We start from the raw sequence: 13764 nt of genomic DNA on the forward strand, positions 1-13764 counted from the left end.
CTGTAAACTAGTTCAGCTGTGTTACCTTTTCTTTTTCTTACCTTATGTCTAACTTCTTTGGCTTCCCATGCTAATTCCTTCTCTGCAATCGGCATAATACTGCTTACCTCTAAAGGGAATAGCATAATGAGAATATGCTTGCATTCAATTACATATTTAAATATGGCACAAAATAAAGAAATAAAGACCATTATGATTTTTAAGAATGTAGGGAGCATCTGGACATAAGGAAAGATTACACAACCACAAGCAATTTTGTAAGTAAATCAATAAATAAGTAAAAAATATAGGCTCCATGGGGAGTCCTTAACCTTCATCAGCTATGCTCAGAGTCCTGTGGAAGGCAGCTTTAACCTTTCATCCTTTCCAATTTCCAGATTAAACAAGTCTTGTTTTTAGTACTGCTATTGTGAAAACGTTCTGATACCAGGTGTCTGTAAATTTAGCGGCTTTGAGAGGTCATGAAATGAGAAACAAATGTGGCAGAAAAACACAACCCCCCTCCCAATGCAGTAATCCAAATCTAATTTGGAGAACACTCAGGGCTACTATTAGTTATATAAGGTAAAGATGCCATCAAGTTGAGTTGGACTTCTGATGACTGCATCCATCTAGTTATTTTGGCAGAATAGCAGAGGTGATTTGCCTCTGCCTTCTTCTGGGATTGCTCTTCAACTTCCCAGCCTAGCCAACAGTCCTAGGATTCCCCGCCAGTCTCCCAATCAAGTATTAATCAAGGTCAGTTCTGCTTAGCTTCTGAAGTGCTACTACCTTCTCAGGGTGGATGGATAGACAGACACAAACACACAAACAAATATTAAAAACAGACATGATCTCACTCTCCTAACTTGATTTCATGCAAACTATTTCAGAAAATAAATTTTGGTATTTAACACCTAGATAGAATCAACTGCCAGAAACCTATATGCCTAATAATGTGGGGAAAATAATTTAATTGATGAATATGTTGTGCTACATTAGACTCATGGCTAAATTAGGACATCTTATAAAAGTAAAGAGTAAAAACTCCTAGCCTTTAAAAACTGTTGCTATGTTACTGTCATTTACAGGCAGTCCTCTCTTAACTATGGTAATTGGGACCAGCAATTACATCACTAAGTGATGTAGTCATAAAGTGCAACGTCACATGACCATGCTGTCTTATGAGTTTAGGTTGCTGTTGTTAAGCAAATCCCACACAGTTGTTAAGCATGACATTACGTGATCACCATTTGCAACCTCCTGCTGGCTTCCCCATTGACTTTGTTTGTATGTGACCATGGGACACTGTGACCCTTGTAATTGTGAGACAGTTGCCAAGTGCCTGAATTGTAATCACATGACCATGGGGATGCTGTGACGGCCACAACTATGAAGACCAGTCATAAGTATCCTCATTCAGTGCTGTTGTAACTTCAAACAGTCACTGAATGAGTGGTCGTTAAGTGAGGACTACTTATACTAACTATCATGGAAAATTCAGAAGGATAGAGCACAACACTGAGGAGAAATCACCAATAATTTATTCAACAATCATTGGGTTAGGGTTTACAAGAAAGAGGAGCCCCAAACGATGAGAAAGCAAAGATTTTGTTAAAAGTTGAGGGCTACAGGGCGGGAAACCCTAGGGATCTGATTGGTAGGTAAATTCTGGAGAAACAAGGCACTGCCAGGAGTTATTTCTAAGGCAAAACTGCCCTTTCAGGAGCAGTAAGAGAACTGGGGAAGTCCATTGTTTGGAGATGAACATTGGAGGATCCCCGATAGGATGAGGCAAAGAAAGGAGCTAGGTTTGACTTTGGTCATGTCCAAAAGATAGGGAGGAAGGGTGTGTATCCCCCATTTTGTTTGTTACATCCATTTTTCTCCACCACACTAAATAACAATATTAGCCTTCAGTCTAGATGCCTTGACTTTCCAAATATTGCTGAATGACAACTCAGAGGACTTCCAGCCAAAGTGCCCAGTGGGAAAAGGTAAGCAAAGCTGCAGTTCAGCATCTGATGATTGCAGATTTTCCACCCTCACTTTAATCTAATATGGTGATTTAAATTTTATACTTATAAATCCCCATATTCTGATCTGATTTTTTTTTAAAAAAAAATAGACCAAATAAATATGTAATTGCTCTGAAAGTATTCAGGACCAACTGCAGTAGCATTACAGCTGTATTGTTCTGTTTAGCTTCCAGAAGTTCAGCCTCTTTCTCCAAGGCAATTATCACAGACAAATGTTCCCCATTTCTAATCTGGCAGTATGTGTTTATTAGAATTCAAAATCTACACACACAATTGTGGAATAATGTATATTCATTGTCCTCTGTAGCCTTCACAAAGGACTGGAGTTTTCTATAATTGACATTGCTTTGGGCTACAACCAAAGTGGATTTCCCCATGGGTGCAAAAGTAGCTAAATAAAATCTATGCAGCCCCCAGTCAAACTCTACTCTGGTGAAAAAGGTTGCCTCTACTAAGCACGGAGAAGCAATAATGTTTTCTGATCTGAAACACAGCACATCTGGAAGAGATATTGCAATCTCTCCTTAACCTGCAGAAGCAGAGCCAGCTTTTTGATAAAATATTTCCTGTAGTGATGCAAGAACATAGCAACTTTTTGCTTGCTTATGAACACCTAACAGATGTGTCCAATGTTATAGAACTGTATTTTGCTCTTTCATTTCATGTGTGATTTACTGGCATGTGTTCTATCCCATTTCAGCTGTGAACATTTATTTCTAGGTTTTTCATTCTTGGGACTGGATGAAGGCAGATCGTATCTAAAAGTAGTTTGGAAAACAACCATTCTCATTACTTGAAATCTGAACCTTTGCCAAAGCCCTAAGAAGATCACAGGGAGAAAGGGTGTGCATATATAACTCATGCACCGATCTGTGTATGCAGAATCAATCAACAGGTAGAGGTGCCTGACACAGCCTAGTGTCATGAACCTGATTCTCCATTTATGAACTGATCCCCTCACTTTTTCTCCCTCTCTATCTCTCCACATATGATTTGACCCCAGACTTCAGCACTGTGCAACTGATATCTCCTTCATACCAACTCTCTGCCACACAGGAGTTTTACAGTCAACTTGGCCACCATTATTGTCTTCATCCACCACAATCTGGTCCCTAGACAGCATGGCATTGCCCAGCGTTCTCCACTTCCTACGTCTCTGGGGCAACAGGACTGCTTTAGTGCCCAGCTTCAGTCAGCACCAATTCCCATTACACAGTGGACGTTTGGGAAGATAGCAAAGATCCAGTGTGAAAAAAAACCTAGGTGTACTTCCCAACCATAAGCAGAGCTATCATTATTCAGCCCAAGAGAAAGCAACTGGCACTTTAACAAAGCTATCTGCAAAGCCAGACTGGGGGCTAATGGCTAACTGACATTGAAAGCATCATCCCAAATGGGCTGTAGGGGGTGTATGGATCAAGAGTACTAGTGCTGATGCCGGGCTGGTCTGTTTATTTCTTTAACATAACTGACTTGTATTTCATCACAACCCTGATTTATCTGACTCAGATTCCATCAATTTGGTAGCCTGACAGCAATTAATAATTGTATCCCCTAGGGGCCCATAACATAAGGCACATACATAGAAATCTTAAAGGGGGTGTTACATGCCATGCAAGAAGCTGTGAAACCAATCATAAATGCAGGCTAGGGATTATGGGCCTTAAAGTACTACATCTGGAGGACAGCAGGTTAGGAAAGACTGTTCTAAATTCTACCTCCTGCTGTGCATGACTAGAAACTCTAAAACCTCCTATCTGCCCTGTTCTATAACCCTCCCTCTCTTTTTTCTTTCTGGCTTCAGGCCATATAATGCCATTTTTAGAATTCTAGAAGTTCTAAGCACCCATATATTAAGAGGTCTATATTCTCATGGAGTTATTAAGAAGGGATGGGGCTTCATAGTGAATCTCCGATCAGCTTCTTTTTGATACTGGTTTCATCACTATTTTTAGCAGCTGAAACCAGAATGTCACAAAAGCAGGGATTTCTCAGATCCTCTAAAACTGGCCAAGTTTTAAGGCTAGCATTGCAGTACAGAAGCAGGTAGAGAATAAGCTAAACTTTGGCAGAGAATATTGCAGGTTTTTCGTCAAAAATGGTCTCGCAGTTGCTTTGTCCCTGTCCAACTAGAACTCGGTCCAACTTGTATAGTTGTAATTTTCAAATTGATATTACTTTTAATTCTCTGGTGAATTGGAAACTACAGATCTGATAAAGAGCCGCCTACTATCGACTAATATGGGGTTCAATTTCACTGCTTTCTTTGTGAGATGACCCACAAAGTGAGTGAGGTGTTGTTCAGTCATTAAGTCATGTCCGACTCTTCGTGACCCCATGAACCATATCGCGCCAGTGATATTCAGCTGTGAGTGAGGGGACTCACAGCTGAATCTGTAAACTGCCTTTGTTGAAGAAAGCATTTGAGAAGGTGCAGCCCGATTCAACTGCTCTTTTCACCCATCACCACCAACCATAACCAAAAAGGCAAGTGGAGCTCTCCTATTGTCACGATGCGAAGACAGTTGGGGCACTCAGTGACTTTCTGCAGTTACTGTATTGTGTTCACTTACTTGCTCGCTTATAGCATGTTTGCCATACTCTGGAGGCAAAAGAAGCTCCCAGTGCAACATACCAAACCTGTTTTACAATTTAAAAGCATGATTTTGAGGGGAGCCAGAAAAGTATGGGGTAGGCTGGGTCAGTTGCCCAGGAGGATGGGAATATAACTATTCTTTAATAATTTTGCATCGGATTGCTGTGTTCTATTTTGTCCTGCAGCTCCTTCTGTCTTAGCTTATGCTTTGCTGAGGCATTCCTCTTCTGAGCATTCCCAGGTATTGATTTTTTCCCCACCTCTTGAACTGCATATCCCCTCTTTGACTGCCCAGTAATGTTTGCAAGCCAGCACTGCTGAGATGCACATTTCCAAAACCTTTGACCTCTCATCGCCCTTAGAAAAACTATTTGCATTTCCTCTCCCTGACTTTAGAGATCAATGGAACTTACATCCCAGTCAGTTCATCCTGTGCTTCTGGATGTTTATTTTCCTATTTAAGGGATTGTCTTCCATGCATCTAACTAGTGTTTCATTTAGCCCAGCTCAGGGAAAAGCCCTCTCATGCCGGCACGCCACTTTCACAGGACCTGGTGCCAAGCAATACTGACAATTTGCTGGAATAACACATTTTGCAAGGCTTATTGGGAGGGGAGTGAGAGAATTAAACTCGAATCATTTGAACTCTTATGAACATTTGAGCACCCTTAAACAAACATCTTCCTGCTCCATGCATTTGATATAGCTTTTCTGTGATCCAAAAGTATGGAAAAGAAAAATGTGGCGGAGAATAACAAATATTTACATGAGATATTAATGAGATACTCAACTGTTGAAAGATGTATAGAATCAGAAGAGAAACCAGAGTTCCTAATCCAAACCCACTTTTCTGTATTTCTTTGCTGCCAAGTCTACTGTAGTAGTCATCTAGATTTTTTTTCATTCCAAGCATGGAAGCTCAAGTGGGAGGCCTTTATAGAAGCTATTGTGTATGGAAGGAAAGGAGGAGTAAAGGAGGAGTCTGCTACTATGTCCTCTTCCTCTGCTGCTGCTGCTTCAAGACAACTATTGTCTCAGCAGTGGTCGCATCACTGCCTGCCAGCTTCTTCCTCTTCCTCCTCTCCTCCTCCTTGCTGATTGTGAAGGAAGGAGGAGGGAGAGAAAAGAAAATAGGGACCGCAGAGCTGCAAAATAAACCTGGACAATCACTAGACAGCAACAAAGAGGTGTAGAAAATCCTTTGTTGCGGTCTAGCGGTCATCTGGATTTCCGCAGCCTATGAAAGGTTTGCCTTAAAGCCTATGGAGCATTACTCATGGCATGCTTCAGCTTCCATGGGATGAGCATTAAGTCTTACTATGCAGTAAGGTACTATACTACCTCCATCTGTTATTGGATACATGACTTTACAATTGCAAGTTGTAAAAAGGCCTTTACCTTCTCTGCAAATTTAGAAAAACCGTTTTTTCACTCTCTTCTTGCATTTCTGCACTGGGTGAGTTTCCTCTGCTTCTTTGTTTCATTGGAATTACCGAAAGAGCATCGTCCCCCACATTTCAATTTGCATTTCACATTTGTTCAGCCAGAAATAGCTACATTTTTGATCTGCAAGGACAAAATGAAAGAAAAGTAGGTTAGGATTACACTGCCTTGAGTGCAGTGTGGCTTGCACGTTACAATTTGGCCTTTACTGTGAATATGGAATCCTGGATATTCTCAGCAGCAGAGATTTTTGTTATCCACAATCAAGCTGGCAGACAGCCTTCCAGCGCAGGAAAGGATGGTTAGTGCTACCTGTTTTATTTCATGGCTTGTGAGGTTTCTTTGTTTTCCAAGGACTGGACACACCACAGCATAGAAGGTAACTATATAACATATTTTATTGTAGCACACACCTTTCCTAACAATAGGCTGTTGCCCTGCGTTAACTCCACCCTCGTAGGCTTTGCAAGTTGATGTAGCCACAAAAATAAGTCTTTGATAGTATATATACCTTATAACAAGTAAAAGTCTTAAAGTTTGTAAAGTGACATACCACCTTTGCCTCCCTCCAAAAGTTCTTGCACTTGCACAAAAGTTCTTGCCTCAGCGCAGTTGCTCCTTTCCTGGTTGCTGCTGAGCTCCAGGCTAAGCTCCAGGCAGGAATCACACCAGGACCACAAGCTGCTTACCATAGCTTGTGGTCCTGGCAGTTGACTGATAGCTCTCTTGCTTGCCTGTAATATTGTACATTCTCAGACATCACTTCTCGCTTCCTTGTCTGCTTGTTGTCTTCTTATACTCAACTTTTTCTTCTATGCACCCACACTTTTGTAGGCTAAGGGCCTGGGTGGGGTGAGGTTGCCTATGGATGTTGGCACATTCCTAAAAATGTCACGGTATGGCTCAGTTAGCCAGACAACTGGAACACCGGCATAAATACTTGTGAATAAACTGTGAGTGGGGTGGAGGGAATGAATGAATGAGCCCATCTCCTCTCAAGTTTCTAGGGGTGTAAACTTTTATGGCCCTTTGAGAAAAAGCATGAGTGGAGCTGAGCCTTGGAGAAGTGGGGGTGGGAAGCATTTCTGCTTGGCTGCAGCTGTTTTTCCCAAATGCAGACAGCACCTTCATTCCCTCACATGGCTCTTATGCAATAAAGTCTTGACAGAATACGCAAGGAAGATGGGCTGGACATCTTGTGGTTGGACACTGGAATGCCAAAGTCAGAAATATTAAGGAGGAAAGCATAGTTGGACTGTATGAACTAAGAAAGCAAAAGGAGACAGGAGAACATCTTATCAGTTTCTGCCAATCTAATGACTTGTTCATTGCTAACACAGTCTTCCAATAACCAAAACATTGCCTATACGTATGGACATCACCAGACAGAGTACACAGAAATCAAATTGACCATATTACTGGTATAAGGAGGTGAAAGGGCACAGTTATAACAGCAAATATGTGGCCAGGGGCTGACTGTGAAACAGATCATGAACTGCTCATGTTTAAATTCCAAGTCAAGTTAAAGTGGAACAGGAAAGCCAAGCAATTTCCAGGAAACATATATCCACCTTTTTGAAGGAGAACATCATGAATCACTTTTATGTCTTGAACCTCATTCATAAGGAACTAGAGGAACTGTGGAGTTAAATCAAAGAAGTTGTTAAGGATGAATATGAAAAGAGACTGCCAAATGCCAAGACACAGAAAAAAGCTAACTAGATGTCAGAATAAATGGTGGAAATTGCCAGAAAGATAACCCAAAGCCAAGAAAGGCAAACATCTCAGGAAGGAACTTAACAAAGAATTTCAGAGAGCTGTTAGAAGAGACAAGAAGCAGTATTACAACAACATCTGTAAAGACACTGAAGATGGAAACAGACACCAGAAAAAAAGAATGTTTTCCAAAAGATCTCCAAACTTAGGAATCTTGAACTGGCATGTTAAAGAATGCCAGCAGAGAGGTAGTAAATGATTCCAAGGAAATCAGATAAAGATGGAAGGAGAATATTGAAATTCTGTACAGTAGAGATGTCAACAGCCAGGATAATTTAGAAGAATATTCCATGCTTATAAGAAGCTTTTGTACTGGAATATGAAGTTAGATCAGTATTTCAGTCATTACAAAGTTAGAAGGCTACAGGAACTGATAGAATATCTACAGAAATATGGCAAACCACAGAAGAAGAATCTGTAAAGGTTCTAAGCAAATTATGCCAGCAAGTCTGGAAAATCATGCAATGCACAACAGATTGGAAGAGATAAATCTATATACCAATATCAAAGAAAGGATATCTTGATTTTGATGGTTCTCTGTGTCTTGCCATTTGGCAGACTCTTTTCATATTCATCCTTAACAACTTCTTTGATTTAATTCCACAGTTCCTCTAGTTCCTTATGAATGAGGTTCAACACATAAAAGTATGGTGTTAATAGAGTGTACCAGCTATTGTACAATATCCTTGATTTCCCATGGTAGCAAAACAAGACTTAGGATCATCCAATGCAGATTATGGCTCTATATGGAAATGGAGATGCCAAGTGTTCAAGCTGGGTTTTAAAAAACAAGTGAACAAGAGACATAACTGCTGATGCAAACAGGATAATTGAGAAAACCAAAGAATACCAAAAAGAAGTTAATATATGCTTCATTGATTATAGAAAAGCCCTAGATTGTCTCAACTACGTATGTCAAGCTGCTAAATGTGCTTAAGAAAATAGGAATCCCAGAACATCTCATTGTCCTCATGCAAACCTATGGACAGGTCAGGAAGCCACACCCTGGACGGAACATGGTGAAACTGACTGGCTGCAGCTCACTCAAGGAGACAAAGCTGTATACTCTCTCATTACTTATGCAGCCTGTATGCTGAATATGTATTAAGGGAAGCTGAACTGGAAGACGATGAACTAGTCCAGTGCAAGTAATGGTATTCCCTGTGACACTTTATGGCAGCGAAAGTTGGAAAGAAATTTGGGGTACAGGAAATGTACAAAATTAGACATTTGTAAGTTGCACAACACAGAATTGAGGCCAATGTCTGAGAAACATTGCTATATATGCTATATTAAATATTATACTGCCATCCAGAGTAAAATTTGTGTATGACATTTAGAAAAATATAGATTGTGTGGACAAAACCTGAATGCGCATCTAAGAAAGAAGTATTTCAGAAGATTAGTTATATTTAAGCTGCAGCGGCAAAGAAAAAAGATTAGCCCGCTTGCCTTACAAGGATTGGACAAATGGTTATCGTTACTGTTGGCAACATATTTAAATATTGCTCAAAGCCAGAAGTGTATGTGATAAATCTGCATATACTTATTCCGTGGCACACAGAAGTATGGAATGTAGTCTTGATGAACAAAACAGCATAAAAGTTACTCAAATACCTTCAGCCTCATTTGAATAAACAATATAACACTTATCTAACCAATACAGGCTTGGTTCCTGTGTGATCCCTAACTGAATGCTAATTCTGTGAATAATTGTTTTAACTGCTAACAACAGCACTAAAATGATCAGTTGTGTATTGTCCTGTCTGATAATTTCTAGATTTAAGTTTTCATTTACAGTGTTTTTTGTTTAAAAATGGTAGAGACCTGATTTACTATAGCACAGCAGGCACAGCTTAAAAATAAAGACACCCTCAAGTCACATTTACTTCCTAGTGATTGTGTCCGTGCAGTTTCCTTGGCACATTACAGATCGGTGATCTATCCGATCACTAGCCAGGGCTGACCTCCTGAGATCAGCCAAGGTAAGGTAGGGGCTGCCCCTACTACATCAAAAATGCCACATGGACCACAGTCATATGTGGTGAAAAGCTGGTGGCCTTCAAACCACAATGACAAGGTCAAACAACAGTCATGCTGTTGTTCCATTTTTGTTCAACAGATTTTCTATGGTAAGGAAAGATATAGGTTACCAAGAGACAACCATGACATCTACTGTATACCCTACTAAATCTGTGAATAAGGCAACATGATTTTGGTAATATGTTGGGAGGGTTTGATTTTGCTTCCATGAATGTCAGTGACAAACTCTCCCTTGATTTGAAAGAACAAGACTGCAACCTAAGAAGTCCATCACTGATTTCACTGAGGCCAACTTCCAGGTACTTGGGCAAATTGTTTTCTATTGTGCTGGGATTCTTACTGATGGAAAATAATTTTTTACATTATTAATACGAAGCAAATAAGGAAACATGGATCCGGTAAGTGACTCCAAAAGGAAATGAATCTCTTCTTCCAATCCCTTAGCATGTGTTATCCAAAGCAATTTGTAGATTGCTTCTTTGGTCACTGTTTTTTACTTCTCTGTATAAAAGCTTTTAATTCTGTTAGGCTGGGAGTAACTGGCCGCTGGAGTTTACAGAGTGCTCTGCTGACATCTGGTGGGAAAAGGCTGCTTTTCCTCTACATTCTAGAGTGAAAGGGTGGAGAAAATACTGTTTGCACTGCCTGCCCTTATTTTTGCCTGGCATGAAATTTTACAGCTTAATCTTACAACACAATAGAAAAGCCACTCCCATTGTACACTGCGTCTTCTCATTTTTCTATTCTGGTAAAGATCCTCAAACATATTTGCTAGCTCTACACACACACACTAGTGATCAGGAAAGTTCAGTTCCCTGCTTCCTTGTAATTTTAATGCCTTTTTCACAGGTGTTCTACTAACCTGGCTTTTAACTCAATACCTGTACCTGAAGCAATATATTAGCAATAATCCATCACAGACTTACACAGCAGTCTTCGGCACACTTATATGCACGAACCTCACAGAGCATTAAAAAATCACAAAGCGTTAGGAGCAAGAGGGAAGGATTTCAGGAACAGAGGATAGTGACTCCAGACACACTTGACACAAACTAACAGTTCTGCTGAAATTAGGCTCTTGTTGCATGGTGTGCAATATTCCTCACCCTATTTAAACAGGGCAAACAAACACTCCTTCTCTAAATTACACCCAGATTCAACTTTTTGCCGTCTGAGAGGATCTCAATAAGCAGTCTTTTTTCCTTCCCAGACATCCCAGAGTCACATATTCAGAAACAAGTAACTTAGACAGACAGATAGACAGAAATTTTATTTCAGTCATTGATCAATAAAAATGCATTCACTAGAACAAAGAAAGTTAACCCCTACCATCAATGACGGTTGGCATCCATTTGTGGGTGAAGCTTACACATAAGGGAGCAAAATTTTACTACTTTTAGAAAGAGAGAGATTTATCCTGATTGTCTATCAAAAAAAATGCAAATAAAAATTATCGGAGTGCCCCAGAAATTTAGATTAAAAAAAGGGGTAATCAATTGGTGCCAAATGTCCCTGTAGACCTGTCAATACAAAGGAACATGGGCTGTGGTTTCTACAGCACCCGTGTCACAGGGGCAGTATCAAGTTTCATAAGGGGGTTTCCTATATTTCTCTTCCAAAACAGCTGTGGGGAGAACATTAAATCAAGCTAAAGAAAAGGCTGCCCTGAATTTAGGAATTGTAATGTAATATAGATATAAAGCTGGTTTAGGTGCTAAAATTTGGTTATTTACAATTATATTGTGAGAAAAAGCAGCAATTTCTGTTTGGCCTTTCATGTCTAAGATCCTTTGCCTTAATATTGATCTAGCTTGGTCTAGCCCTAAATTTAAGACAGCTTCACTGGAAAAGCCACAGCAGCTCAGTTTCTTTTGGATAGCTGTTTCCCAGGAAGATTTGAAGTTGTCTGCCAAGATTAGATGAGTCAGTCCACTAGGATTGTGGTGTAGTTTTAGCCAGTAGGTAAAGATATTTATCCATAGATTGGATTCAAGTTTACTGATGGCTGCTTCCTGTCGAAGTACTGCATTGGAACACAGCGGGCGACCTGAAAGATGCTTCTCAAACATTTTGTCTGAATTCTTTGGTAATCATGCTGTTACATGGCCCTAACTGAGCCCCATATAGCAGTTGTGTTTGGGCTTTAGCTGCAAACATCTTAATTGCAGCAGGGATAAACTGTGCTCCTCTGGAAAAATAGTAAGTTTGAATAGCTGATGCAGATCTCTGTGCATTACGAGACGTATAACCCAGGTGGGCATTTCTGCTTTCTGAAGCTTGAAAAATTGTCCCTAAAGATCTTAACCTGCTCAACGGGCTGCCCACCTGAGTTCCAGCTTCTCTGTTTTGGGCATTTGGAAAAAGTAAGAATCTTAGTCTTAGAGAAATTTATTATTAGGTCCTCCTCAGTACAATAATACATAAGTGATCTCAAGTCTCTTTTCAGGCCAGTGGAAGTCAGACAGAATGGCTGCATCATTGGCATATGGTAGTAAATTGATATGGCTATGGGCTAATTTGGGAGGAGGAAAAGTAGAGTTACTTAAGTGAAGAACTAATGAGTTTATATAATAATTGACTAAAACTGGAGGCAATACACATCCCTAACTTCCTTCCTTACTGGTATTTCCTTTGTGACATGTCCTTGGTTACTGCACCAGACCTTCAATCTTGTATTCTCATGTATTTGAATGAGCAGCAAACATAGACATTTGTCTATTGTGGTATTTTCTAATTTATGCCACAGTTTAGATCTAGATATTTTAGGTCAAAAGCTGACCTAAAGTCAATAAATGCTGCATAAAGGGATTGTCCAGATTTGTGGGTATACTTTTCTACTAGGTATTAAGGACCATAGTGTGGTTTAACGTTGATTGACCTGCTCTAAACCCAGCCTGTTCATCCATCAGCATGTTTTCAGATTCAAGCCAGTCAATTAATTTATCCTGTAGATGTTTAGCATATATTTTGCTGATCTGACTTAACTTAGTTCATTCTCCCCCAAATCTTCCATGGACTAATTCATTTGTATAGGAATGGTAAATTAGTTTTTTGCTGCCTTCACACTGTGTCACACTGGGGTGATTAATAGTCATTCACATTTTAAATCCTGCTTGCTACCTAAAAATAAAATGCTATTTTGCAGAGTTGAAACTCAAGTCATCTTGTGAGCAAAACATTTTACATACATGCAGGCTTGCTAAAAATTGAACTCAGTGCTTCCCTGTTCTGCAAAAATTCACTAAGGATTTAAAGTTGAAACACTACCCTGAAATTCCAGGTTCTAACATTTTTTTGATATCAACACATATGTTAAAACACTGAATATTCAGTATGACTGATTGGCCCATTAGTGTTGCTGCATTTAAAGAGTTTCTGTCACTTACTGGACTTTATTATTTTAATTTTGAATGACAGTAGGCTGGATATTAAATGTAAACCATTTTTTCAACATTTTAATGTGCACATACCCCAAGGAATCCCTATTTCTTACAAGCAGCACTATGGCACGCTACAGAGATTTTGGAAGAGATCAGGCTTCCCGACAGTGCAACCAAGCAAACTCTGCCATAAACTACAGAAGAAGGAATAGAGAAGATTGCATGCTGGGAAATCCGAAGACTTACTGGCTTATTTAAAAAAAAAAATCCGGCTCCGCAGGCAATCAGATTAAGCTAATTCTGTACATGGGTTCCTCCTCACTATATTTTAAAAAAACTTTTATCAGCCTTCAACTCCTGCTCCTTTCGACAGAAATGTCTCCACTTACATCTTACTTTAGAGCTTTCGAGTAAGGAGAAAATATCACAATATCTTAAGAAAAATGGAAATGTATTTCTTGATATCCCTAAGGCCCATTAAAATGTATGAGTGTGTATTTGTATGTAC

At 39.7% G+C, this 13764-nt stretch overlaps 1 long non-coding RNA gene across 1 annotated transcript in view; it reads right to left on the bottom strand.

The window, feature by feature from the left end:
* The window catches only part of LOC148217002 (uncharacterized), a 59468-nt gene that overhangs the window by 21048 nt on the left and 24656 nt on the right, over positions 1 to 13764 (bottom strand). The window contains exons 3-4 of the long non-coding RNA XR_015797817.1: positions 6013 to 6180; positions 42 to 109 (exon numbers count right to left, since the gene is read on the bottom strand). This is a non-coding gene — a long non-coding RNA (uncharacterized LOC148217002). The remainder of the gene's footprint in view (positions 1 to 41; positions 110 to 6012; positions 6181 to 13764) is intronic.

Source organism: Python bivittatus, unplaced genomic scaffold (genome assembly GCF_059951505.1).
Source record: "Python bivittatus isolate LINGU-HERP-01145 unplaced genomic scaffold, Pbiv_v1 ctg000020_np1212, whole genome shotgun sequence".
Classification (NCBI taxonomy): domain Eukaryota; kingdom Metazoa; phylum Chordata; class Lepidosauria; order Squamata; family Pythonidae; genus Python; species Python bivittatus.